At 41.4% G+C, this 27,804-nt stretch overlaps 1 protein-coding gene across 44 annotated transcripts in view; it reads right to left on the minus strand.

Annotated features, from left to right (window-relative positions):
• ZBTB20 (zinc finger and BTB domain containing 20) overlaps nucleotides 1-27,804 on the minus strand; it is a 775,662-nt gene that overhangs the window by 54,716 nt on the left and 693,142 nt on the right. For all 44 annotated transcript variants that reach the window (XM_019448059.2, XM_053903377.1, XM_019448044.2 and 41 more), the window contains one exon: nucleotides 7,565-7,665. The gene's annotated coding sequence lies outside the window, so the exon portion shown is untranslated. The remainder of the gene's footprint in view (nucleotides 1-7,564; nucleotides 7,666-27,804) is intronic.

The following is a 27,804-nucleotide window of genomic DNA, read 5'->3' on the forward strand; positions in this document are numbered from 1 at the left end:
TTGCAGGCTGTAGAGATGAAAGGGTAGTGATGGAGGTTTTTGTTAAAGTAGCAAATGAAAAGTGAAAAGATGAGCTTAGCTGCTAGCAGGTAAAGCGGTAATGTGTCACATGGAGATCCTCTCTTCCAACTCTTTGCTCATCCAAAGCTTAACATTCCCTTTGTTTGTTGATTTGGTACATCATGACCGTGGAGTGTGGGAGTGCGACTGTGAATTTGGGGCGTGAAGAGATGGGTAAAAGGAATTAGAAAGTAATTGTTGCTAATTGCGATTTGGGGTCAGGAAAAGGAAGTAAAAGACGTCAGGTAGTGGTTGGCTCTGGTGTCCTCTCCCCAGGATGATGAAACTGATATAAACACAGAAATACTTAACTTATACTGCATGTGCCCTAGGCCCTAGGCACTCTGCATTCTTAGTCATACCCTGAACATGCCCTCCAATTTCCATGGCTCCGTGCCTTTTTTCTATCATTATTTGATTGGTGACCAGAGAAATTATTTGATTTAATTTTTCGGTACAAGATTATGTGTGCAACAGAATTTGTTGTAAGTAGCTTTGCTTCCATGTCTTTCTTGTTTCTATAAGCCTGGCAATGGACTTGTCATACAGAATATTTTGTATCGAAATTTGTTGTACCGGGTAGTTAAAATCTGCCCTCGCAGAATATGGTGTTATGATTAGCATGCTGTGTTTCTCGTCCAACAGGTTGTGAAATCAAATCTGCTTTTTCAGAGGGCAGGAGGCAGAGATGGCATGGTAAAGATGAAAAGACAGGGGAAGTTTTCAGACATATTTTTCAGTATGGAGGAAGCCAATAAGAGAAGCAACAAATTGCAATGCTTTACCAACTGTTTCTTGGATGGGTGACTATGGAATCAATCCCCAAGACTTGAGTGTCTACATGCACATCCAAGGACTACTTTCTGGGGTTCAGTTTAAGAAAGTATCCAAGATCAAAGTCTCACCTTTTTTTAATCATCGAAAGCTAGTGCCTCCTCTAAGGTCCCATTTCCATCAGTGTTGTCTGTCACCAGGTTTGTCATCAGGTTAGAAACCTTAGGTTAAAAACACCTTCCTCTGCCTTAAAGCCAATTCGTCCATACCTGAGAATACTGCTTCCTTCATATTTTTCGCATCCACGTTTCCTTTCCATTTCCACCGCTATCATCGTAACACTTTTATTTACACTGCTGTTAATTTTTATTGGCTCTCCATCCTCCTTGACCCCTCTGAGATAACCAGGTTAGCCTGACACCCCACATGAGTTCTATACATGCTCTAGTTTAGCTCACATGTCCTACATGTTGGCCATACAGGACTTTCAAGTTTCTTTTCTTTTTGTTTTTCTTTTCTTTTTTCCTTTCTTTTCTTTTCTCTTTTCTTTTCTCTTTTCTTTTCTTTTCTTTTCTTTTCTTTTCTTTTCTTTTCTTTTCTTTTCTTTTCTTTTCTTTTCTTTTCTTTTCTTTTCTTTTCTTCTCTGTTTACTTATTTATTTAGAGAGTGGGAGAGTGTGTGTGCATGAGCAGGGGGAAGGGCAGAGAGAGAGGAGAGAGAGAACCCTAAGCAGGCTCCACACTGTCAGTGCAGAGCCCGATGCGGGGCTCAATCTCATGAACCGTGAGATTATGACCTGAGCTGAAATCAAGAGTTGGTCACTTAACCTACTGAGTCACCCGGGTGCCCAGGACTTTCAAGTTTTTTTATTATTTGTAGAACATCTTTGGGAATCTGAACATCCTTGGCTCTACATCTTTCTTCAAGTTATTTCCCTTCAACTCTGTTGAAATTGTATTTATCTTTTAACTGTCTTGATTCCCTCCTCTACCAGATAGAATCTCTCTCTCTCTCTCTTTGAGATTCAACTCCCTCCCACCTTTTTCTGAAATTCCAAAAATTTTTTACTTTTCCCTATTTTACTCACTAAATTTTTGTTTCAATGATAATTATTTATGTGGTCATCGCTCCTATGAGACTGTAAACTCTCTGAGGGAAATGTCTTAGTGATTTTTAAATCCTCTGTGTTCATCCTTTCCTTCCTTCTTCCTTCCCTCCCACTATTCCTCTATTCACATAGTCATCTTATAAATATCATGTGCCTATGGTGTGCCTGCATAGGTTAGGGGATGCAACGAGCGTGGTTGCTACCCTCCCAGAGTTTGCTCTCTAGTGTGTACTGTTCATCAGAGTAGCTTAGACAAAGCTGTCATTCAGTATTTGTTTGTTGATGGAATGAAGCGGAATTGAGATGTAGTATATTTTGAGAATAGTCCTCGTCTAAATCCCAGTTAAGTTTCCTACACTTTATGCAGCAGTGAAATCTACATTGACTGGCTGCTTTTCCTTTGAATCCATGAAGGGCATTCGATAAGAAGAGGACAATTTCGCTCCCCGAAGCGAGCTTGGTCTTCCTGAGTCATTTAAATATCAGGATGAAATACTAATGACAGATATCGCTGCACAGAAAAAATATTTATTTCTGACGCTTATAGACAAAGCCTATGCTAGTTTTGGATGTGTGTTTCAGGCAGTTGAGAAAGCCCTCTTTCAAACATGTGTACATGACCACACAACCAATGTCACTCTTTCATTTTTAATGCTGCAAAAATGGTATTGTACTTCATATAAATGCCCTTGCTTCCTTCCCTAGATTTGATCCTGCTTCCTACCTGACATTTTGCACCACACCCTCTTGTTTGTTGTCTCAAGGATCACACTCAGAGAACATTCATAGTACAGGGGCATTGAAAGCCACCTCTACAAATGAAAATATTGAAAATTCAACCTTTTGGTTCACTCCCTCATTTGCTTATCCTTATACCACTGGGCTTTTCCCAACTTCACAGATAACAGAGAGCCACTCACTGTCCTTAGAAGCAACTCATTTCCCTCCTCACCCTCTCTAATAGTTCTGTTGGACTCCTTTCCCTGGAGCTGAGAGACACTGAAACGTAGCAGCAGGCTGTGTCTAGACACGCACAGGTGCTGTTATTTTGACCCCATTTTTTCAGTTCGTAGTTTATTAAGGAGGAAAGAGCAAGTCCTGTAGTAATTAATCGAAAATACCTTCTTTGGTTGTGTAAAAAGAATTATATAAACATGGCACATCTGAGGGTAACTCTGTCCAAGCCTCTGTGGCTCTGCATTATTCCTTGGAGCCTTTAGAGGGCAGCAGCACACAGGAGACTTGGGGCAGCATGTCAGAGAGGCAAACTCCCTACCAGACCAGAACCTTCTTCCCAGTCACCATGCCAAAGGTTGGTTTGCCAAGCTCTGTCCGCTCAGCCTCTTTCTTTCTTTTCAGTTCTCATTCTCTCTCTCTCTCTCCCTCTCTCTCTCTTCCCTCTCTCCCTCCCTTCCTCCCTCCCTCCCTCAATGTTAAAATTATACACTCTGATGAAGTCGCCCCTCAACCGGAAAATGAAAGCTCCAATGAAAAAGTTAGACAAGCCAACAACAACAAAGAAAGAAACCGGGAGAAAGGGGAAAGGGGGATGGTGAGGGGGAAGGATTTAAGAACAAGAAAAGGGCAGATGTTTCGTAAATATATGCAAAGCAAAACTGGGTGTACCCTGAACACTTCCACAGAGAAACAGACCAATCATTGTGCACTTCCTCCCGCCACACTGGTGGAGCTCTGCATTCAAAAAAAAAAAAAAAAAAAAGTGTGGCTGGAGGCACCTGCCTTTCAACGGTCAGTTCTGACATTCTCACTGAATATCTCCCAATTGTCCAAAGAGAACAAAAACATTTTCATCTCCCCACTGCATACATTTCTCTTATGAGAAAAAGGGCTGCTTCAAGAACTGGAAAGGCATTTTAAGGTGACTGGTGGCTGGTTTTTAACTCTCATTGTGCCGGCCCTGGCAACAAGCTTTGGGCTGAAACATAGCAATGAGTAAGGTTGTGGATGATGCTGGCTCTTTCCTTACTAGACATATTGCATGTGGAAAGAAATATGCATTGAAACATATTGATGAGATGGTAGGTATTAGGCATGTTAAACGTGTGGAAATTAACCAGATCGGTGGCATTTGATGTATATATTTCATACTTCTTTGCACATATTGCACACATACAGTGATGGCAGTGCTTTCTGCAACATATGGAAAATAAATATTTTATCCGTGTGAGCTCTTATCAGGCTCCTGGGGCTGTTGAGAGGCGAGTGCTCTCTTCCATCTCCCTCTCCCAATTTTCTCTCTTCACTGGGCTCCCACCCTCTCCTGCACATTAACATGCCTTCCACTTATCAGCCTGGATGGATAGGAAAGAATTAGTCAGAATCTCCTTTTGATAAATAATTACTCAGTCATTGAATCATGACAATTTAGACCAATGATGCTTTCCCCTCAATTTTGGGGGGAATGGTAACCATTTCCTTATTCTCTTTCCCCAAAAACCATTGGAAAAGATCAAGAGAGTATTTGGGGAGGGGGGAAGAGGAGAGGAACACAGTCCTACCATCAAGTAGCTGTGTGCCCTAGGCAAATTACTGTGTTTCTCTGGGCCTCAGTGGAAACAATGGAGTAATAATACCTACCTCCTTGGGCTGATGTGAGGATTAAATGAGATCATTCATGTCAAGTGATTGGCAGAGTGACGGCACATGGTCAGTGCCCAATGATGGTAGCTCTGAGAGCATCAGTTCTATGGTTTTCATCGTCTCAGCTATAAGAAGGCACTTCCTTTATCTTAGTAATCTTTTTTAATGTCTGGACTCGGGCAGGGACAATGGACTGTAATTGTAGCAAAGATGGAAAGAATGCTAGGATAAGCAATCTCCCCTTCAACACTTTGATCTTACTGTATTACCCTCCTGACACTGTCTTTCTGTTCACCTGTCTGTCATTGTTGCTCCTATACCAAAAGCTCCTTTTGAAGTTGAGGGTTAAGCAAGCTGCACCTGGACCATGGAAGTCTATCAAACCTGAGCACTATGGTCCATGCACTGAGGTAAACCCCTGGGATTCTCACTTATCATGTCTACTTACAACTTATCCCTTTACTACTCTAATGTTCCCAGGTCAATTTAAGATGCTTTCATAATGAAAACATTTTATTCTCTTGATTTTTTCAACCTTCGTGGCAAGGCTGATTTATAATGTTTTTCAGCGTATTTCTCCCTCGCTGTGTCAGTCAGGATCCTGGCAAGAAACAGCTGGCACACTCAAAGGTTTTAGCCGGAGAGGGTTTACTATAAGGACTGTATACTGAGGTGCAGAGGAGGTAAAGGGGCGTTCGAGGGATGGTGAAGCACCACCAGGCTAGCAGCGGGGGAAAGCTGTTACTCTCAGCTTTAAACTTAAATGGAAGGGGCCAGGAAGGTGTGGCATTTAGTCTAGTCAGAACTGCAGTTAGGGGGCTGGACAAATCAATACCTTGCCGAACGCGGGCTCCGTGAGAGTGGGGATTTTTGGTTTGTTTGCTGCCACATCTCTAGTCCTTAGAGCTGTGTCTGCAACATAGTAAATGCCCAGTGAATTTTAGCTGGTCAAGTAAATATATTCACTTCCGATGTGTCAGACATTATACACATATTATCTCACTTAATTATCATAACAATCCAGATAAGTAGGCAGGGCTGCTGAGCGTGGCTGTGCAGGTGGTATGGGAGTGGGCAGGTTTTCAAATCTAACACTTGTGCCCTCCGTACTCACCCCCAAGCCTTGAGACTGGCCCAGGGTACTGTCAACCCACTGAAGGGCATATTTTTGTAATTAGTCCACATTTTTATACTTTATTCACCTTAGTGGTTTGGTACCTAGCAAGTATGTAAGTTTTATTGCTGTTTCTTCTTTATATATGAGAGAGCCGAGTTTCTGAAAAGCAGAGCCTGCAAAAGTTACAGCCCAATATGTCCCTGGTAGGACCTGTAAAGCATGAAAGCAGGTGTTGCCACATAGGTAAAATGTTTCCTAGGGCAGAAACGGATGCTCACTTGTGTTTTTCAGGACACTGTAAGTCCTGATTTCTGGGTCTGGATCACAGTTCTCTGCAGGAAGGTAGGAGTGGTAAAGACTCTTCCTTCTCCCAAAGGATACAGAACCTGGGAATCCCAGCTATACCCTAGCACAGCTGTGCCACTGGCACCAGCATAGTTATTCTGGGATGCAGAAAAACCCACAAGACCATCCAGATGTGGGAATTTCTAAGGCACTCCTTGCACTAAAACTTAAGGATGAATGAAGGTGTTCATACAAGTAAGTTCCTTGCCTGGATATAAAGAATTTTTTTTTTTTTTTTTAAGTAGGCTTCATGCCCAGCACAGCAGGGACTCACAACCCTCAGATCAGAACCTGTGCTGAGGTCAAGAGTCAGATGCTCCACCAACTGAGCTACCAGCAGCCCCTGAAGAAACTATTTTTGCTCTTCGTCATATCTTTGGTCCCCAGGAGTACTGCAGATCACTCTGATGGTCCCCATGTCTGTGCTGTCCAGGCAAGCCTGCCTGTCACCTACACAGCCACTACCACCAATCACCATCCAGGTGACTGAAAGCATTAAAGGTGAAAAGCAATGCAAAAAAACAAAACAAAACAAAACAAAAACACCAGCTTTATCCTTTTGGGTATGATTTATGCCAGAATAGCTAAAGACGTAGAAAATAGGAATGTGAAAATCCTGCCTGAAAGCCTAAGAGGGATGTTAGTCTCCCAGGGTTAGTGTTTTCCAGTAACAGAGATGTCTGTAAAACACCATCCCATTACCTGCCTCATACCATACAGGAAAGCTCAAAAACACAACTAGAACGAGGTTTTGTCCTAAAATGTATAATTAAGCTATTTTGCAGGCATAGCCTCTAAATAATTTAAATTTCTGGCTTTTCCAGGAAAAAAAAAAGCATATATTCATCTGTTACTTTTAGCATCGGTTAATGAATACTTGATACCAAACTAAGTGTTTTCCTGGAGGCATCATATCTCCCACCCCAACTTATTTCTGCACCTTGCCTTGTAAGGGCTGTACTTCTCCTACATCAATGGCTGACACAGAGGAAACTAAATCACACTCACACAGCCATGCATCCAGAGGGCAAGGTTGAGCTGGAAGCAATGGCTGCGAGACGTGGCTGAGGAGCCCAGAGTCCACAGGGAAAGCGTTGGCCTCCTAAAGGAGCAAGGAAGCAACAGCCCAGTGCCGGCATGCAACTCGGACAACAGGCAGATGCAGACGACAGAGCTGGCTCATGGATCTGAGCAGGGTGGCATGAAATGACAAGCTGCGGTGAGAGTCAACAGAAGGTGACGAGAGGCAAAGAGGGGGCGCGGGAGCCACCATCGCTTCGGGTGGGGGTGCAGACGACCAGGCAGAAGAGCACCGGGCCCTGCAAGGTCTGCCCGGGTCTGGCTCAGCACAGCCCTCTGGTGAGGAGGGCGCGATGCTGCTCAGGGCGGGCGTGGCAGGCACCCCACGACTGAGTCTGGTGACCTCACTGTGTTCCAGACACGAAGCCATCTAAACTTTCATCTGCATGAAAGTTACAACTGTGTGAGTTTTGTTTGTTTGTTTGTTTTTTAAACTGGGCGAACTAAGAAGCCTTTCGTTGGAGGCAGGGTGTACTCACAGTAGTTTCCAAATCAATGGTGTCACTCTTCAGGTAAATCACTCCAAGGCTTGGGCCTAGTGCAGATGTTCATTGGGGCAGGGAACAGAGAGCGGCTGCATCTAGAGCAGACAAGAAAGAAAGACAGGCTGTTAAATGATAGGTGATGGTGATCATTCACGTTGATGGAGACATTCACGTTGATGGAGACAGATCATTCACGTTGATGGGACTCAGGTAAGAGTCTGGGCCTGCACGTTTGCACCAGAGAGCAGCACGACAGGGGAGGCAGAGGAAGAAAAGAGGATGTCACCCAGGGTCCGTTCTCAGGGTGCCCACCTGACGGCCGGAGTGGTCTGGGATCTTCCACCACACCCTGTCTGTGCAGATGGAGTTGATTTTGTGGTGAGGAGATACAAGCCTGCTTGGAAGATGGGGGAGGGTGGGGTGTCCTTCAACCTTGCCAAGCCAGCTCTTCTTCTGGTGTCCTTGACTCCACTGTAGCCCCTCCTGCTTTGGTGCCTAGTTCTTACCTGTTCTAAAACCACCACTGGCCTGGCCAAGGTCTGAGCTCTTACTGTGACTCCACCCTATAATATGGAACCTCCACTGTCTCCTGTGTCCTCTAACCTGTGGCTCTCAGCCTTAGGGGCTACAGGACTGACCTCTGATTGTCTCCAGCCTCACACCAGAGGTCCTTCCCCAGGTCTTGCCCCTTTGGCCACACGGAGCCCTGATAACCACCTTATTCCCGAAACTGTCCTCCCTTCTCACTGGAACACTGCATTATCCTGACTTTCCTCCCACCTCTCAGTTCTCTCCTCTGCCTCCTTTGCTGGCTTGTCTTCTTTCTCCTGTTCCCTAAATGTACCTATTCCTTAAGATTCTCTTCTCAGGCTTTGCCTACACCCACCCTCCATGAACTCAACAATTACTTCTCCATAGCGAACACCCACATGACTATCTTTAGTTCTTGCTTGTCTACAGAGCTCCAGATCCACATTCTTAATAGCCTCTGGTTATTGGTTCATTCACTCATTTGTTCATTCGTTCATTCATTCATTCATTCATTCATCTATTCATTCATGCGTGTTTGCTTAGCATCTATCAGGCACCGGGAAAAGATGAATAAGGTAGGGCCACTAACCTCGCACCTCCATCAAATACAGCACAGGCACGTCTAATTCAGAAAGTTTAAAACAGAATTCATTGCCTTCCCTCAAACTATATTCCCATTTCCTGCCATCAATCGGTACCCTCTTCACCCAGTTACTTGGTCCTACCATGGAGGAGTCATCTTCAATGCCTCCTTTTCTTTTGCTTCTCACATCCAATCAGCTGCCAAGAGATGTGGTTTGTGCTGAGGCCGTGCTTCCTAAATCAACACCTACTTTCTATCCCAACACCTATTTGTCCCTTTATCACCTGAGCCTGGGCTCATGCCAGGGCCTCCCTATGGCTTTGCTTCCTCCAGGTCCTTTTTACCTCTAGCCAGTCCTTCACACCAATACCACATTAATTTTCCTCCAGTACCGTTCTAAACATATTATTCCTTTGCTCTTTGCCTAGTGGATTAAATTCAAACTTCTCAGTTTGGTATTCAAGGCCTCTACAAGATAGCCCCAGTCTAATTTCTACTCCTTTACTCCTACACAGCAGCAAAGTTCCGTTCTTTTGCATCCAAATTCCACCTCATTTATGAAGCCTTTCCCAAAGGAAAGTGCCCTGAGTCCTCAAGCACTTTCTGCACTACTCCCTTTGCACGTTCTACGGACTCGGATTGTTATTTATGTAATTTGGCTCCTTCTCTATAAGCTCCTAGGAAGTAGAGACAGTTTTTACTTGGTGTGCCCCTGTAGTGTGCAATGTCTTGCACACAGACTTGCGCTCGGCTGGTGTCTGCTGAACCAAAGTTAAAAGGAATCAAAATTCTTGCTTAGATTCATGGAATGGAGACTGAATTGGAAAGACATGAAAGTTCATCACCTCTCATTTTTCAGATGAGATTAAGGGAACTTACTTGCTCAAGGCCACATCCCTGTTCCTGGTTGAGCAGCAATAACTGATAGAAAAGGTTACGAATCTTTAAATATCTATCCCTGCTTGCTCGGCACCAATAGGCCCAGAAGACCGTTGACAGTGACCAGATCAGAGAGAGTGAGGGGCTAATGGGGTACACAGCCAGCAAGCATATACTGGGTTCCAAGATACAAAGAATTTTGTTTAACTTGTTCACTTCAATAAACTGAAATAATAAATACCCTTTTATAGATAAATGACGTTAAAAAAAAACGAGGTGGATTTCAAAGAACAAGGAAGCAAACCTTTCTAACATGATCCACAGAGACAATTATGAAAATATTGCAAACACCACTGGGGTGATAAACTCAGGGTGAAAACCAGGATGAAGAAATTCCTCATGCTTTAGAAAAGCAGTGGGCTCAGCTAAAGTTCTTGGTGAAAACATGCCATAGTAATTCTATGGTTAAATTCTCACCTTGTGGAACCAGAGGCTGTTGGCATTCCTGCTATAATGCAACCCACATCAGTACTTTTTCCACCTAGTTTTGTGTGGGATTTATCCTATAAGTTTGTTTACACTGTCACTTATTTTTCTCTCCTTGTGTCACGACACTGTGGAAATGCATAGGTGAGTGCTCCCAGGTCTGTTCTAACTTTCTTTCCTCTCATGATAGGAGAAACAGTAATTGCTTAATCTCCTTTTTATCCTCATCCTCAACCAGAATCCTTTCCTCTCACCCAAAGATGAAAATCTCCACCCAGTAAACACATGGGGATGACAGTGTTCACCTAGGTGAAAAAAAAACAGGCTTTTCCAGGAATCTCCGTAGTGTTCACTTGGCAGGAAAGCTGGGCTCTTAAATGGTAGCCTACAGTGCTATAAGACCTCATCTGCCTCTCTCAGGTGAGTACTTACTCATTGTTACTCACTGGAGGAAAACCTTGGTACTATTAATCATATTCTTTTTGGCCAGTATGGTGGAGCCATGCTATGAATCGAGACATCCATTCAATAGCAACACCCCAGTAGCCACATAAACAGCAAATTGGGCTCAAGAGCTCTCTATAGTTCTTACTAAACCATCTTATGGCCAGACAGGTTATCAACACTTCACCAGATATAGCTTCCTTCTCTTTTCTCCCCCTGGCAACTACATTAAAATGATAAAGGGTATCACTCACTGATATGTCTAGTACATTGCAATGAAAAATCACCTGAAAGCATACAAATTCATTGTGTAATTAGATAAGTGTACATTTTAAATATGCCTAACATTTGATTTAAGTTGTGCATTTTATAATTAAATGGAGACAGAATCTTTCTGTTCTTTACTCAAACTCCCCTTTCTTAGCCTCACATCCCACTGCTGTAATCTTCCTTTCATTTTTTGGCAGCCTGTCACCTAATCCCCCTTCTTACTTCCCTGCATGCCTCACCACACACCTAAGGGGCTATTAGTCAGAACTACTGCACAGTGTGGTATATGTTGTTGCTTAGAGGGTGGTTCGGCTCTAAAAAAGACTCCACGAGGGGCACCTCGGTGGCTCAGTCGGTTAAGCGTCAGACTTTGGCTCAGGTCATGATCTCATGGTCCGTGGGTTCGAGCCCCGCATCGGGCTCTGTGCTGACAGCTCGGAGCCTGGAGCCTGCTTCGGATTCTGTCTTCCTCTCTCCTCTCTCTCTGCCCCTTCCCTGCTTGCACTTTGTCTCTCTCAAAAATAAATAAAGCATTGAAAAAAAAAAACACTCCGTGAAAATGCCTTCATGAGGTTTCATATTTATTCTATGCAACGGCTTTCCATATCCAATGTACTCATATTTTAAGTCAAAAGATCATCTTTTTTTAAATTTTATTTTTTATTTTTTAAAATTTACACCCAAATTAGTTAGCAAAAGATCATCTTGAGAGGCTACTGGGGCTATGCATGCTTCCCAGAATCTGGAAATCTAGCTGTTCTCTCTGCCTCTTACATCATCACTGTAATAACGAATCTGCTCTTGGAACCCAGCTGGCAAAGTTCTTGATGGTGTCAGAGGCAGGGGAGACAGTGGGTCATTTCCACTCCAGTCTGTTTTATTGTTGTTGATGTCTCTGTAGCTCTGTCTTGCAAGCCCTTGGAGAGAAGAGCCGTTATGTAACACACTGCCGCAGATCACTGCATGGAATTTTCTGTGGAGGTCTCATTTCACTGTGGCTCCTCCCATTCTTTGGAAATCAAGCCAAAGCATTCTAAAATGACAGACGGGGCCTTTGTGACCAAAGCTTACAAAAAAGATAATAGTAACAATAATAGCTACCATTTGTTAGATGTTTACATTTTTGTTAGGGATGACATGGGGAATTTTTACACATAAATACATCCTCACTTAATCCCTACAGCAATGTTGTGCTGAAGGTATTAGCATGCCCATTTGACAGATGAGGAAAAGTGAGACTAAGAGAGCTCAAGTAACCACTCCAAGATTAGAAAGCCACGGATAGTGAGGTCAGAATTCAAGGTCAGATATGAGCCCGATCCCTCTGACTTTAAATCTGGGTTATTATTATTTTTTTTTAATTATACAACTGTTCCAACACAGCATGGACACATTTCTAGTTCCCACTGTGACCTCAGCACAAGAAAGAGGCTTATGCTATTTCCATGATGATTCAGAGCCACTGGAAACACAAAAACCGGGAGCACAGACCTCAGGTGAAGGAACTCTTTCAGAAACTATCAATAAATGGAGCTTCCTCCTAGCTCCTTTCTATTTGAAGATGAGAACATCTTATATCGGCCTTCTCAAACGCTAATGAACAAATGAATCATTCAGGATTTCTGATTCAGCATGTCTGGGACTGAGTCTGTGATTCTGCATTTCTAGAAAACTCCCAGGTAATGCCGATGACACTGGTCTGGGTACCACAGGTCTTATGTCTGACTCTTGCCTTCCTACTGTTTTCGAAGGAGCAGTTCAAGCTGAATAACTTGGCTAACAGCACACACGGCATGACCGGCTTCTGATTCTGGGCCAGTTTGTCAGGTCATCAGGCATTAGACAGAATTCAAGGAGTTTCTGGCGTAGAGCACATTATGAAAAAAAAAAAAAAAATTGTTCCTCGATCCCCCAGGGCTCCACTAACCCCATTGGAAATTAAAATGATAATGCCTCTAACATGTAAAGTTCCTATTTTTTACATTATTGTTATTTTTAACAATAATTATCTGGTAATAATTCAAATAACACCTTTCCTCTGAGAAATTCAATGAGCTTTACTAACCTTAATTGTCTAACAGCAATTCCCAGGTGTAGATAAAGCTGTCTCAAAGATCACAGTAAATTTAAAATTGTTCCACTTCCCTCCTTTCTTTGCCCCAAATGTAGTGAGGAATTAGTGGTGAGGGTTTCCTAATTGGCAAAGACCCACTGTCTCATAATTTGAGGCTAGGAAATTTTACAAAGGTGGGATAAATCCAAGAAATAATTGGCAGAGAGGTGGTTGTAGGACACAAAATATTGGTGAGAGAAAAAAGGAGGGAGAGTTAAAGAGAGCAAGAGGATGAAAAGGGAAAGTGAAATGATAGAACCAGCTGGATGACCTTGGATGAGTCATTTAACCTGTAGGAGGCTCAGCATTTTCCATTTTCCAGAAAACGTGGATTCTATGATTTTTAAGGGCCTTTAAAACTCTAATAGTCCCCTGAGAAGAAGGATGTGAGAATTAAGTTGCTCATCAACCTGTTAAACCATTAAACCTGTTAAAGAAATCTATTTGACTTTTAACTATTTAACTAATCACCTCAAATGAATTCCCAAGTCTACATCACTAATCCCACCCCTCTGGAAAGTGGTGAGAAAAACCATTCAAAGAATAAGGCACTGAAGGCATCATGGCCAGGCAAACAAGTCAGGAACCCCATCATCTTCAGCTTTCCAATGTTGTAAGAAATGTTTTACTTTAAAATATTTTAGCTCTTTAATAGCCACTAGTTAACCCATGTCCAGAAGAAATACCTCTGATAGCTTGAAGACCCCTGGGATGGCCCTGCAAATAGAAGGTCCTGCTGTTTGTCACATAAAATCTATGTTAATTTTCTCCATAGAGACCTCTGGATTCCTCTTTGACAATTCACAAACTCTGTTAATAACACTTGCATGTCCCAGGAGACATGGAGCTATCCGGTACAGTTGATTCTTGTTTTCAAAATAAGAGATCTTTGCGATCAGGTGACAGATATGTATCTCAATACATACGTATCATATATGGATATATACATATGTATACATACGTATACAGATGGTAATAATTTTTCTGGTTTTAATGAATGACTGGTGATGAGAACTCCTTCTCTAAGTCACTCGACTCTGGAATCTTTCTGAGCAGAAAGTCTGCCACAGGTCCTGGCAGAAAGGTCATTTGAAACTATATAATGAGGACTCCAACACAGACTCGATCTATGGTGCAGCATATTTGTGTTATAGTGGAGTTATCTATACCTTGCTTCTTGTACTGAGTATGTTTTCTGGACTAGTCATTACAGGTTGTGGCTAAATGGAGAAAATAGGCACCAAGAATATCAAAATGACATTACCCTGGAGAACACACTGTCACTGTCTCCAGAGTGAACATCACTCCACTTTTCTTGCTTCCATCACCTCCATTGTAACCTGGATGCTGTTAACTAAATGCTGTGTGGCAGGTATTGTGCTTGGCACTTTTCATACATTGTTTAGTTTCATTTCTTATAATCACTTTGGGGGTAGAGATTATATTCTGATTTTATAGATGAGAAAACTGACATTTAGGAAAGGTGAAAAATATATACCATAGGTCATAAAGCCAGAGAGGGTAGCAAAGCTGGGCTTTAAGGCCAGGTTTTAATCACAGTGCTCTGAATCTTCATCTACACCTAGCTTGTGATCTCCTGCCTGCATCCCACTCCTGTTCATTGGGGTGCTTGCCATAGCTTTATACTAGATTCTGCATCATGGTTCTCTGCTGCTTTCTTGAACCTGTTTTTAACCTTCGCCCAAACCTTCCACATTTGATTTATATTTTCCCTCTATTTCGATCGATACTTTAGTACAAAACTCATTACCATTTTCCCCCATGGATTTTTACCACCACCTTCTCCAGTGACTTTATACCCCTCATCTTCGTTCCAATGTACTCTTTAAGGCTTCACATTTGACATCAAATGCTCCAACCCCAGCTTGAGAACCCCCTTCCTTAATGCCTAAGGAATCAACTCTTTTCACCTGGCCATTAGTAGGCCCCGGCTGACTTCACTGGATATCTATGTCCAGCCTGGCCTTACTCTATGATCAACCATTTCAACATTGTTCTCAATAACCTTTCAGATTTCCTTGATCCCCGACCCTCTGTATACAGGGTCTTTTCTTGTGTTCTTCAACCATGAATCCATCACCACGTATCATTCTCTCCCGCCCTCAGTACAAAACCTGACACATGCATGTCATCTGGACCCTCACTCCTGCTCAGCGTTGCTTCTAAATACAAATCTCCAGTAGTTTTTCTTTTTTTTAATTTTTTTTAATGTTTATTTATTTTTGAGACAGAGCATGAATGGGGGAGGGTCAGAGAGAGAGGGAGACACAGAATCTGAAGCAGGCTCCAGGCTCTGAGCTGTCAGCACAGAGCCTGACGTGGGGCTCGAACTCACGGACCGTGAGATCATGATCTGAGCCAAAGTCGGACGCTTAACCGACTGAGCCACCCAGGCGCCCCTCCAGTAGTTTTTCTTAATACGTCCTACTTCACCAAGTTCATGCTCCATTCTCTTCTTCAGTTGATGACCTTGCCTCCTACATTGGTAAGATGATCTAGACCATCCAGTGTGGTAAGCTCATTGGCTCTTATCTTCTTCTCTGATATCTCTGGATTTTCATCATTTTGCTCTTCAAGATATATCTATGCCTCTTCCCACACTCTCTCCATATGCTGGAGGTTATCTTCTTTTCTTCTGATCTTTCTCCTTCCCTTTGGTCCCATCAATGATATCTTCTTCTCTGTAGTCGATGACATATCCATTCATAATAGTACCAGATTAATCATCACAAGATAGTGTTTTGCCCTGCCTCCAACTCCTGCCCTTCAAGATGTTTCCAGGTGGTATATCTCAAAATGAGTTTTATGGAACACTAGAACTCAAAAATGCACCCCAAAGAAAATTCTTTGGTTACAGAAATATAGGAAACACTGTAGGCAATATGTTTCTCTTGCAAACTTATAATGCACATAAGGATAGTAAAGTGCTGAAGACACCCCCCCACCATTGTCCAGAATTATTAGATTGCAAACCATTCCCCTGTCCTTTTTAGAGGGAACACTTATCAACCTCAGAGTATACTTAGAGAAAAGATGGGTTAATTGATATCCCTGGTTCCAGATTCTTTAGCCTGGACATGTAAGTTTACTGAATCTATACCAAATAGGCCCTCTCAGATTTCCTTTCTGTCAATACTCCATTTGGTCTAGCCCAGTTAACTTACAGGGTGTCAGAAAGACTGAGCACATTTGTGTTTCTGAGCCCCTGAACACAGTATTTTGGCTGTTTAGTGCCTTTATCACTTTTTCTCATCTAAGCCTTTCCCGTTCTTCAAGGCCCATGCAAAATGATGTATCCCTTATGAAACTTTTCCTTGTGAAACTGTCTTGGCCCATATTGAGTTCTGCCACTCCCTGAGCACTAAAATAAATGCATAGAGTCTAATGCCTGTTTTCTGTATCATTGGGGAGAGTGTCTATTCTCTAGGGCATGGATCTTGTTTTGTACATTACAGAAACTCTAGCACACAGTGGAGCCCTTTGTGCATAGTATGGGGTTATAATCATATTAAAAGTTGCCATAGATACATATGGATAACATTGGGACATGGTAGATCCGAATTTGATTTCTGTAGCAATTGGGAGAGTTTAGTATGCTACAGAACCAGGTGGAATGTACCACCACCTTGTTGGGAAGAAATACCACCCACCATTACCATCATCACCTCTTCGAATGGTAACACACATGCTTTGAGGAGACAAAGACTAGACCAAGGTGAGCAAAGGCATCTGTGCTCTTGGGTGAAAACAGGAATTTGCATTAGTTGACAACAAATGGGGAGAAGGGTAAAATACTCCAGGAACATCCAAGGACCTATAAAAGGTACCACTAGAACAGATGCCTCTCTACCAACGATGAGATTAACATTCATGATCATGAAATCATGGTAACCTGATAAAAAAGAAAAGGCTGTTTTCCTCTACAGGGAAGTCAGGGGCAGTCGTGTGTGAACATTCACTGCTTACAACGCGCCTGATACCTAGAGTATGTAGCGACCACCTGCAGAATGTCAAAGGACTGACAGTACTCTTCCTTTCACTCATATTCCAACTCTCTTTCTCTTTGGGTCATTGTGAAGACACGTTACATTGGAGAAGTCAAGGCAGCTTTACTACCATAGCACAAGATGCAACCCCCAAACAATGAATTCCATCTTTCTCATAAAGTTCTTTTACTGACACATCATTTAAGAGCAACAGCAATTGTAAGTCTCAGGCAATCGCCAGGTATTAAAAGGCTTTGCGTTTTCCAGATTAGCTGTTATCTGAAGTTGGGACTTAATGCGTTCTCTAATACTGAGTTTGTAGTGAGGCTAGGACTAGAAATTTGGTGTCTTGATGTCTAGTCAGGGAGTAGTATTATGAGGGGAAAGAGTATAGTTTTTTTCCTTAAAACTAACTAAAGCAGAAACAAATGATATTCATCTTTTAGCAGAAGAGGACATGTGTTTTATTTAAAGTACAGTCTGTGAAGTATTTTGCTACCTTCCTGGATGCAAAGTGTTATACAAACAAAGACTTAGTTAAAAAAACTATTTATAAATGAAAATGTTTACTTATGTTTACTTTAAAATAGGTATAGATTGTATTATGTAATGTGTGAAAATAGTAGGATAATGGTAAAAATTCTATGGTCCTTAGTTAAAAGTCATGAGAAAAAATTACAGTATTTATTATTAGTAGTAATTAATAAATAAGTGCTTTTAAAACTGGAATTTTCATTGTGGGAGATTATTGGGTTGGTAAAGCGAAACGGCTTAGATATTTTTCTGCCATGCTCCTTTAGCGTTGTCTTTCTGGACAATTTACACATTTGAGAGTGAAAATGAACGGTGGCCTGACTTTTGGATGTGTGATAGGCCATTGGGTCAAGGATGCTGTTTTCTGAGAGCCATGGGCTGTCTTTACAGTAAAATATCTTAGTTCCTTCTTTTTGTAGTAAAATAGGTAGTTTACTTTTATGTTCTGGGTGAAGTCTGAGATCTCTGCATCCTTCTCCTGGATGTCACCTGTGGCAAGAGACAGGGGACCTATTGGCAATGCATTACATTGATCTAGACACATTAAAGGTTATGTGGTACTTTCATGGACACTCTCTAAAAATGAGTTCTCCCCATCATGAGTTACCTAGATGAGAAGACTGAGGTGGAGAAGAGAGGTTTAAGTTTCCTAGATAATGAGCAGTAAAGCTTAGTCTTAAAACCAAGGTTTTCAGAAGAACCCTCCCTCATTTTTTCCCCTAAAAATACCATGGCTGCCAACAAGCTTTGTAGTGAATCTGAGAATCAGAGAACTAGGTGGAGAATCAGAAGATCTGGTGCATCTTCTGGATCTGGTAAGAATTAGCCAGGCGACCACAGCCAAGTCACTAACTTTTCTGAACATTATAAACTCAAGTGCAAGGAATCAATGAATGGCATAATTACCTTCCAGCTATAAAGCATCTCACCTGTAAAAGAGTATTGATTACAAAATGTGTGTTTTTCCTATCTTATAAGGTTGTGGGCTGAGGTAAGCTGAGTATGCGAAAGTAGTTTGCATTGTGAAGCACTGAATCATTGTAGTCTCAAAGAATGAGCACTAGAAGAATTAGGAATGGGTCCCCTGTGTGTGTGGGAGCTGACAGCCCAGTCCATTTCCATTCAGGTTTTGGGAGAAGCTGTAATAAATCAGTCAAATCCCACACTATCCCCTCCTCTCCCAGTCTGTCACAGAGCATCACTTGAGCCAAGTTCCTTGAGTGGGTGAGCCAAACCTCCAAGTTCCAACCTCTCTGAGTAGAAGCGACAGAGGATTCTGAGCCACAGTGCAGGTGACAATCCCTGTTCTTCCAGGTGTTTCTGAAACACTGGGGAGACCCTGGGGACAGTACGTCCAGGGAGCTGGGGAGGAAGGTCAGACGGCACTGCTCCCGAGGCCCAGTTTTCTCTTGCACGACTCTGCAGCCTGCATGATTTTACCTGACAGCCCCAGGAGACAGAAAAGACCCAGAATGAGCAGGGGCCTCCTATCCTGATAACCTAAGTGCTGCTCTGATTGAAAGGCAGAGGGTATCAGCAGAATGGCTGTACTGAGTCGGCATTGATTTCTCCAGCCTTTGTCTGCGTCTGGTTTCTGTCTCGTTTGGAGGTGGTTACTGTTACTACAAGCAGCATGAATCATGTCTCTGTTAAAAAACAGAGCTTCAATTGTCTTACATAACCCCTGGTAACTGAACGTCTAATAATAGCAAGCCATTTACAGGTAGGGAGTCTGTCTTCCTCCCAGACACACACACACACACACACACACACACACACACACACACTACTCCCAGTGCCTCACAGTAAAGGGAGACAGACAGGGAGGAGCAGAGGGAGAAAGGGGACAGCACAATTGATTTTTTTTTTAATTTTACAATATATTGAGTAATCGTGCATCACGGGCTTGCTGACTGGTATGTTTAACTGAGTTTGTTTCATAAACTGAAGGAAACAAGCATTCTTCTTCAAAGAATTCGAAATAGCAAGAAACTCCAAACATGACAGACAGACACCTTCTCTAACATTCTATGGCTGTGTGTAAAAGCCCAAACCCCAAAGACGGAAGGCAGGTATACGTGGTAGGAGGAGGGTTAGAAGTCTCATTGGGCTGGCTGCTCCACCACCAGCGAGCTTTGATTTTCAAAGGACTTTTCCTCCTATCCTTTCTGCTCAACCAGAGAGAGAGAGAGAGATTCCAAAGGTTCTTGGCTACCGTCATTGCATAAAATTCCAGAGAGAGAAAAGCAACTGAAAACACGGCTGCAGTGTCCCATTATGCCCGTGATACAGTGTCAGGCACTGTAATCTGAGCCACTCTCTTTGGGAGAGAGAACCCGTGCATCTGAAGACTTGTATTTTTCCCATGAGCCTAATCTTTGCCTTGTAAGACACGATGAGGTCTTTTCGTACATGATCCCCACTCAGCCACCCGTTAAAGTGATTACCAAAAAGCAAATAACAGGACAGGCTGAAAAATGACTCAAAAATTATAAAGGTAAGTTGTCTTTAAACCACCCATTTGGAGGAAAACATTAGGCTCCAGATGGCAAGTTAAAAAGTGTACGAGGGAAAAATAATATAAATTTGCAACTTGCATGTCTCCATTTCCTTACTGCCACATCATGGCCAACCTAAGAACAATCACTGCAGGCATTACTTTTTGAGAGTGCATTCCCAAGAGCCCCACAGCTCTGAATATGGTGTAAAGTGGACTGGGGGAAGACTTTATGGAAAATTACAGATGGAGGCTACATTCTGCCACTCATTTGGGCTAGGCCTATAGAAGGAAAACTTTCTTCTCTCTTTTGGTTATTCAGTAACATGAAACAGTGGACTAGGCTAGTTGAAACCAAAGACTGTCCTTGGAAACACCCATTTGGAAGACCAGCACCTGGGCTAGTCTGCTGCTCATCAGTTGTTTAGTGATAGAAAGCAGCGTATGGATATGGTTATATGTCAAAGTGGTGTGTGTTCCCTCACAATAGGATTTACTGTGCCTCTTTTCCTTTTAGAATGCTTTACAAATCCATAAGCAAAAATAGTTTTAAGAAGAGAAAGAATAAAAGAATAAAAAAGAAGAGAAGAGAGAGGAAGAAGGAGAATTACTAATGTTTCATTAACCCCACTTGCAAATCTGGCTGGAGTGCATAATAAAACTCCACTGCTGTTCTCTGATGGTCTTTGCTACTGGCCATATGGATGTGGCTTCTGGAGGAAATGAGTTCTAGGTTTTTCTCACAAATACACAAACGCATAACGGTAGGGATTGTCACCACTAAATCACCCCGCCTAACAACAGGACCACAGTGGTAGGATGTGGCTGACGGGGCTAGAATCTTCTGCTTATTTCATTCACTTTGCAAAGTAGATAGATCTTAGAGTTGGTACAATGGTCGACTAAATGTTTAATATGAATAGCCACAAGACGCCACTGTTTTCTTCATCAAAGTCTTTCCCTTCTAACTACTGTGATGATATTGCTGAATGATTCCTGCTTCTGGAAGAGCAGGCAGGTTGCCTCTCCTCCTCTCAGCCTCAAATTAGGCTCTCCTCTGCGTTTGTGAGGGGATTACACTTACCTGAAATTTCAGGGTACTATGTTAGTCAGTTCCTTCAACAGTAGTGTGGTTGGTACCTCAGCAAGGACTTGGTGGGCCAGACACATTTCAAATGTGCAAGTGGATTATTAATATTATTTGCATTGCAATAATATGAGCATTTCTGGATTGTTGCTGACAGCTAGATCATAATAACCACATGTGGTTCAAGAAACCACATGACATTATATCAAAAGCTTAGAGTTCATATTTCCAAATAATCTAGAGAGTTTTTTTTTTAAAGAGAAATGGCGGGGTTGATGGGGGGTGGGAGGGAGGGGAGGGTGGGGGATGGGTATTGAGGAGGGCACCTTTTGGGATGAGCACTGGGTGTTGTATGGAAACCAATTTGACAATAAAATTCATATATTGGAAAAAAAAAATAAAGAGAAATGGCGGATGCTGTCCATGCTGTCAGCATGAAGCCCAGTGTGGGGCTTGATCTCACAAACCATGAGATGACCTAAGCCGAAATCAAGAGCTGGACGCTTAACCGATTGTGCCACCCAGGTGCCCCCTCCCCTTTCATTAAGCATTTATTGAATGCCTCTTGTCAGTGATGTACTGTTTATTCACAGAAGGGAGCTGGGCTATGCCAGGCTCTCATCATGTTCTTTCTCCTCTAACACTGAACAAAATATCAGTATCAAGTCCAGCCTTTTTTGAACCCGATAGGCAATCAGTATGTAGTGACTGGCAATGCTGATGATGTAGGAGCTGGTGATACTGATGTCAGTGGAATGACTTCCTTATAAAGGCACAGCAGTTTGAGAACATCTCAGGGACAGCTCTGAGGGGGTAAATGAGCAGATCTGGTCTGATCTATTTACGCATTCCAACAAATGTCTGGAGCTCCAGAAACTTCGAAAAGTCTGATAATATGATCACGCTATTTTTACAGGAATGATATGATTCTTAGGAAAAAGAGGCATATATGTTTATCTAGTGAGCTTCTCCCTATTTGTAGAATACTCAGAATACTTCTGAGAACCCACCTTAATTTTTAGCATCATTTATAAGAATCCAGCAATTAATTATTATAAAGGAAACTTAAATCCAAAGCAATTTGAGAAGCTTGACAATTAAGAGACATTAAAACAACACTGGTGGAATAAGGCAAAGTTAGTGTTCTCTAAACTGATTTCAGAGAAACTTTAGAGATGACAGAATGGTTTGGCTGGAAGGCATCTGACTATAAATTGGAGGATCCAGGTCCCCTGGCCATGTTTGTTAATAACTGCAACTGTAAGGTTAATGATCCTACAACTCATGAAGCTTCTCTTGAGCCTTACTTTCCTCATATGTACAATGGGAGTGTTGGATGAGATGGTCTTTAAGATTCTTTCCAATTTAACATTTGCTGATTTTAACGTAAGGAAAGAAGACAGAGCAATTCCCCCTTCCTCTCATTTTGGTGAGTATGTTGCTTTCTCCTGATCTGTGTCTCTGTGGTTTGCATTAGGCTTAGGTTTCTGGATTCTAGATGTCATATAGTAAATAATCATGTCATTTTTTCCTAGTATATGTGGGAAAATAATAGGAGAATAATTCTCCCTTTCCTTCTATATCAATGTCTCTTCTCGATCAGATTTACACATTGAATAAAACCATGATCATCCAGGCCCTGAGGAAGATTCTTCCTTATCCTCATCCCAGCCCTCACTCATTCTCATGCAAGCTTATCTGATTGAGTTATTTCTATATTTACGTCCTGGCTATTTTTTCTCTTTCAACTTGTTGAAATCCCTGGTAAGCATAAAGCTGCAAAAAACCAAAACAAACAAATAAAACAAAACAGCTCTGTTTGAATAATTTACTTCAGTGAAAGCAATGTAAGAAAACACTGTAACACTCAGGGAAAAAGAAAAGCTTTTTAAAATGCTCCTGTATCTTAGAAAAGACCAAATAAAATGTTACTTCGATGATAGTTTTGTATGTAGTTACTGTTTTTTCCTTTTCAAAGAGAATGTTACATATTGGGTTTACAGTCTGTGTACAGACGTGTCTATTTCTCCCAATATTTCTCAGGCCACTTCATCCTCAACGCCAGGAAGGTCCAGAATTTACTGAGCTAGCTTTACGTAGACAAAGGAGCCACACAGAAAACCCAATACCTGGAGCTTATATCATATCCTGACTAGGCACTCCAGTTCCTCATGACTTGCTCTTTTCCATCTCTCTCCTGTTTCTTCGCTGGTTTAATTCCCGTCACCTAGGATGCCCTCTGCTTGCCTCCCTTTACTGCCCAAGATTCTTCCTATCTTTCAAGAGCCACCTAGCTCAAGCCCCATTTCCACGAAGCAGCTTATGTTGACCCAACTTGGGGCCCAGTGGTAATTTTCATGGCTAGCGAGTGAAAACTAGCCTATGTGACAACCAGGAATTACTGACAACACATATTTAGCAAGTGCTCAGAGAACACCAGAGAAAAAGACTGTTAACAGTTGCAGGGTCCTCACCAAAGGAAGAAAGGCTTTAAGAACAAGCCCAATATAGACGCCATGGTACATAAGAGAAAAGCTGTAACTTTGTAAATAAGAGTTGTGGCCTTGTAAAGGAAAGTTGGAGTCTTATACAGAAGGGATTGTTTTAGAATGGCCTGACCTTTCTTTTCTTTTCTTTTTCTTAATAAAGGAAAAGCAAGAACTCTCTTAAAAGAAGAGGTTAAGACATGGGATATAGCAACATATAGTGTAATAAAGTTTGATTGTACTAATTATGAAGCTAAAATGTCAAGATTTTAATAGGGAGAATATGGGGCACAGCAAAAACAGGCAGACAGAGATTATGTGTATAGAATCTGAATTTCATCTATCCACAAACCCCCTCAGTCTGATGGCCACACAATGAATTAATGATAAACTCTGACATTGCCTAGCTGGGCTTACGTGATGGGCCATGATATACTCTGATAGTAAAAGATAGAATGAAGCTCCGAAATGCTGGATGCTGTTATATATGTATATGATTTTATTTATGTGTATATTTTTATATCTATATATACAAACATATATATTTGTATGATGTTTGGCAACCTCACTCATGGTATTCCTGTGAAGTAGGCATGTGGTAAACATAATTAGCCCATTAAACAGATGGTAGGGCTCTGGCATATCTCACCATATTCTAAAATGGTGGAGCTGTGAGCAGGAACTGAAGAGAAAGTGCAGTTTGATGCACGGTTCACTGCAAATCTCTGTGAATTGCTACTTTCCTAAAGACAATCTGGGTAGGCTGCGTTTGGCTGAGAACTGGGGATGGTTTGGGAAGCTTTAAAAATATACAAGGGGACAACTTTTCACATTCATTCAGATATAGTATCTTCATTTTTACTTACTAGGGACATTTTTTGAAAAACAGCTTTTTATCTTAACTCATCTGTGTTCCAAGCAAACTCCCAAATTGCTGAGCAGATTAAAAAAAAAAAAAAAAACACACACCCACATGCCAAGTAGAAACACTGGGTAAGTGTGTGTGTGTGTGTGTGTGTGTGTGTGTGTGTGTGTGTGTGTTTTAATTGTCTTAACAAAGTGCACTATTGGAAAGGATGAAGTTGAAAAGAGCTTTGGTACCATAAACATAAACACATAGCTATCACTGTAGCACAGTGATCAGATACGTGCAAAAGCACGTGATCCACTTTTACTCAGCTGAAGTATGTGGCTGCGGCATTGCCACTCCATGGTACAGCTGGCTTTCGAGAGCCTGTAATTAAATATACCAGCCCAATTCTTTGTTGACAGAAACAGGGGCTAGCAGAAGGGAAAGGGTTACTAAAAGTTAAGACTTGCATTTACAAATGTATTTGAACTGGCTTCAAGAAAACATGAAACGTCAATACATCTGGAGAATAGAACTTGCACTTGACTGTTCTTTACCATCTGGTCTCAAGAACATTTTCTGCTTGGAAGTTGCATAAGCAATGAAAAAACACACAAACAACTTCCTGTACCATGTTTTTGGTCACTTATAATGACGTATTACAAAGTAAACCAGCTAAATAGGCGCAGCGGTGCCTTACTCCAGACGACACCATACGTTATATAACTAAGATCAATGACAGCGAACATCTTTATTTTAAAAGATCTGGACTTGAACAAATATTCAAGAATAAATAGCCTTCCTTCCAAGGGGTTTTTCTTGAGTAGTGTTAGCTAGATTCTAGGTTTTTAATGTCACTGCAAGACTTCCTAATTTTTTCCAAATTAATAATAAAAGATTAAACAAAACAACAACAACAAAAACCACTCTGGGGAATGAAATGTCCCATATATATATGGGTTTTTTTAATGACATAAACTTGTCTCTTTAAGCAATAAACTATATATTACACTTTTTTCAATACAAAACTTTTACATATCCCTGTTTTCATAAACAGACTAAGCGGATACTGTTTACATTTTTTCATATGATACGAGGTCACCCTTGTGAGTGCCCATTGCTCCTGTTTTTCTTGAGATTTGGACTCATCTCTCACTGCTCAGTCTAAGGGCCATAGGCTAAGTGGCAGCCATTATCCACTGCTGTAGCTCCCTGGCATCACTGTCCAGTTTTTCAGGGCCATCTCCTTCCAAACCTCTATGCTAGGTATATTTTCTAGTCCACTTTGGGTTCGAAAATCAGGTAAATGAGTGCTATAGACACAATATTGCTTGAAAGGAGGGTTTGGTCAGAGACGTTGGGACACTCATTTGGATGTTTGAGGATCTTTATTCACTTCTTTGTGAAGGGTTGTAATTCAGAAGTCTGAACTGCCAGAAAATCACAACCTCAAAGTTGTGATTGTGTAACACAGAGTGTGACATTTATATTCTTTTATTGCAAGCATTCGTGTTTTCAAAGAAGTTGCTCAGTAATCCATTCTTGATTACTTTACTTGTAGGTTTCTGACCATTCCACTTCCTTCCCTTGATTTCTGTAGGCAATGTAACTAACATGTAACTTTGACAAGTAAAGAAATAGTACACTTTTAAGGGTAAGGTAAGTCTTGGAAATTCATCATAGGGGTGGAAGCAAAAATATACAGTCAAGTTAGAACATTTCTCTGGGCTTCCATTTCCCCCCTAGATTTTGAACAGGACTCTGGCCTTATTGGACATAATGTAAAGGCTTTAAAAATTGTGAAGGTATTTGTAATAATTTATACGTTCAGAAAAGTAACATCTGATCATCTTTTCTCCCTTTCCCCCAAAGGGTAAATCCAGCATCATTTACAATCTGTGATAAAATAGGGATTGTGTTGAAATATACCTTTTCCCTATCTCTGAAAATGGATTTTTAAGTAACAGAGATTTTTAGTTTTCTAAGAAAAATAATTGTGTTAAGACTGTTGGAGAAGGAAAAGGGAGAACCATGTTTAACCTATAGGAGGGGAAAAAACTTTTTAAATACTTTAAAATACACATATTTTATAAGCTAGTGACAATTCTTACTTTGAAGTCAGTTCTCAAGAAACTCTAGTTGTTAACAGTTTGAAATCTCAGTTCAAAGTACATAAAAATACTCCATGATGATTCATACTTTGAGCTAATGCAGATCAGTTGTCTGTTTCCTAGTTGGTCTGAACTGGTGAAGTTTTGCAAAATAAACAGCAAAGCTTCTTAGAGCTACATTTTCTACTTGTCTGATTGGTTTGTTAATTCTTGTAACCTGTTTATACGATGAAAAAATACTATGTAAGTGCTATGTCTACTTGTTACCGATTATTTTTGGATAAAGATTGTTTTCGAGAAAGTGTCGATTTAACAGCAGCCAAGGTTACTGCAGACTGAAGCAGAAATTCAGGCATAAACTGGTCTACCAGTTTTCCACAACAGCATCTGAGGACATGGTTAATGAGTTCTGAAATTCATTCGCAACATTGTTAATCTTTTAGGAATCTCATAACCTTGCCTGACCTTTTCATAATCGTGAGAGAGAAGCCTTGACGAAATTAGAACCAGTTGTCTTGTCCTGCCTTCCTTTCTTCTAGTTATTCTCTTTCTTTCTTTCTTTCTTTCTTTCTTTCTTTCTTTCTTTCTTTTTCTTTCTTTCTTTCTTTCCTTTCTTTATTGGGACAATCAAAAGATTCCACGTTTTGAAATTCCATAGAAGACTAATGATTGAATAATTCTCTCACATCTCTGTTTGCACTTTCGCAGTCTGGTTGCATTGATTTGTGTCTCATAAGTAGACATCTCCTTTGTTGGTTACAAATCAATGGTATAGAACAAACCTGCCGACACATTCCCACCTCCCCCACCCCTTGCAGTTTGAAAAAACAAAGCACAGTTTTCTTTTTAGAAAATAATTTCATTGGTTAGTAATATACTAAAAGAAGAGAAAGCCCAGAGTTAAAACAACAACAACAACAACAAAAAAAAAACAGTCCGTGGGAACAAGAGCTCCTCCCAAGCTGGTCTCTGCTCCTTTCTCACCGCCTAAAGCAGAGAACTGCCTAGTTGGAGGGCAGTGCTCCGGTGCCACTGCTCATGATGTGCTCTGTTAACCCAATTAAGGTCCTCGCCTTCATACATCACAAGGCTACCCAAAGCAACACACTGTGATGTCACAGTCAGATATGATTTCATGGCAGGAAAAAAAAAAAACAAAAAAGGCAGAAAAGGTTGAATGTGTTCTGCTTTATTCAAATCTTATAAGAGAGGGCAAAAAGGAAGATAATTTTTTGTTTCGAAGAGAAAAAGAGCACAAGCTTTCTCACATGAATGTGAAAACTCAGTTCTGAAGATACCGTGGTGCTTTTACCCCCAAGTGGATAAGTATGAGTAAAGACGCACAAAGAAGTACTA

The sequence above is a fragment of the Panthera pardus genome, unplaced genomic scaffold (genome assembly GCF_024362965.1).
Source record: "Panthera pardus isolate Hobbes unplaced genomic scaffold, ASM2436296v1 HiC_scaffold_16, whole genome shotgun sequence".
Taxonomy (NCBI): domain Eukaryota; kingdom Metazoa; phylum Chordata; class Mammalia; order Carnivora; family Felidae; genus Panthera; species Panthera pardus.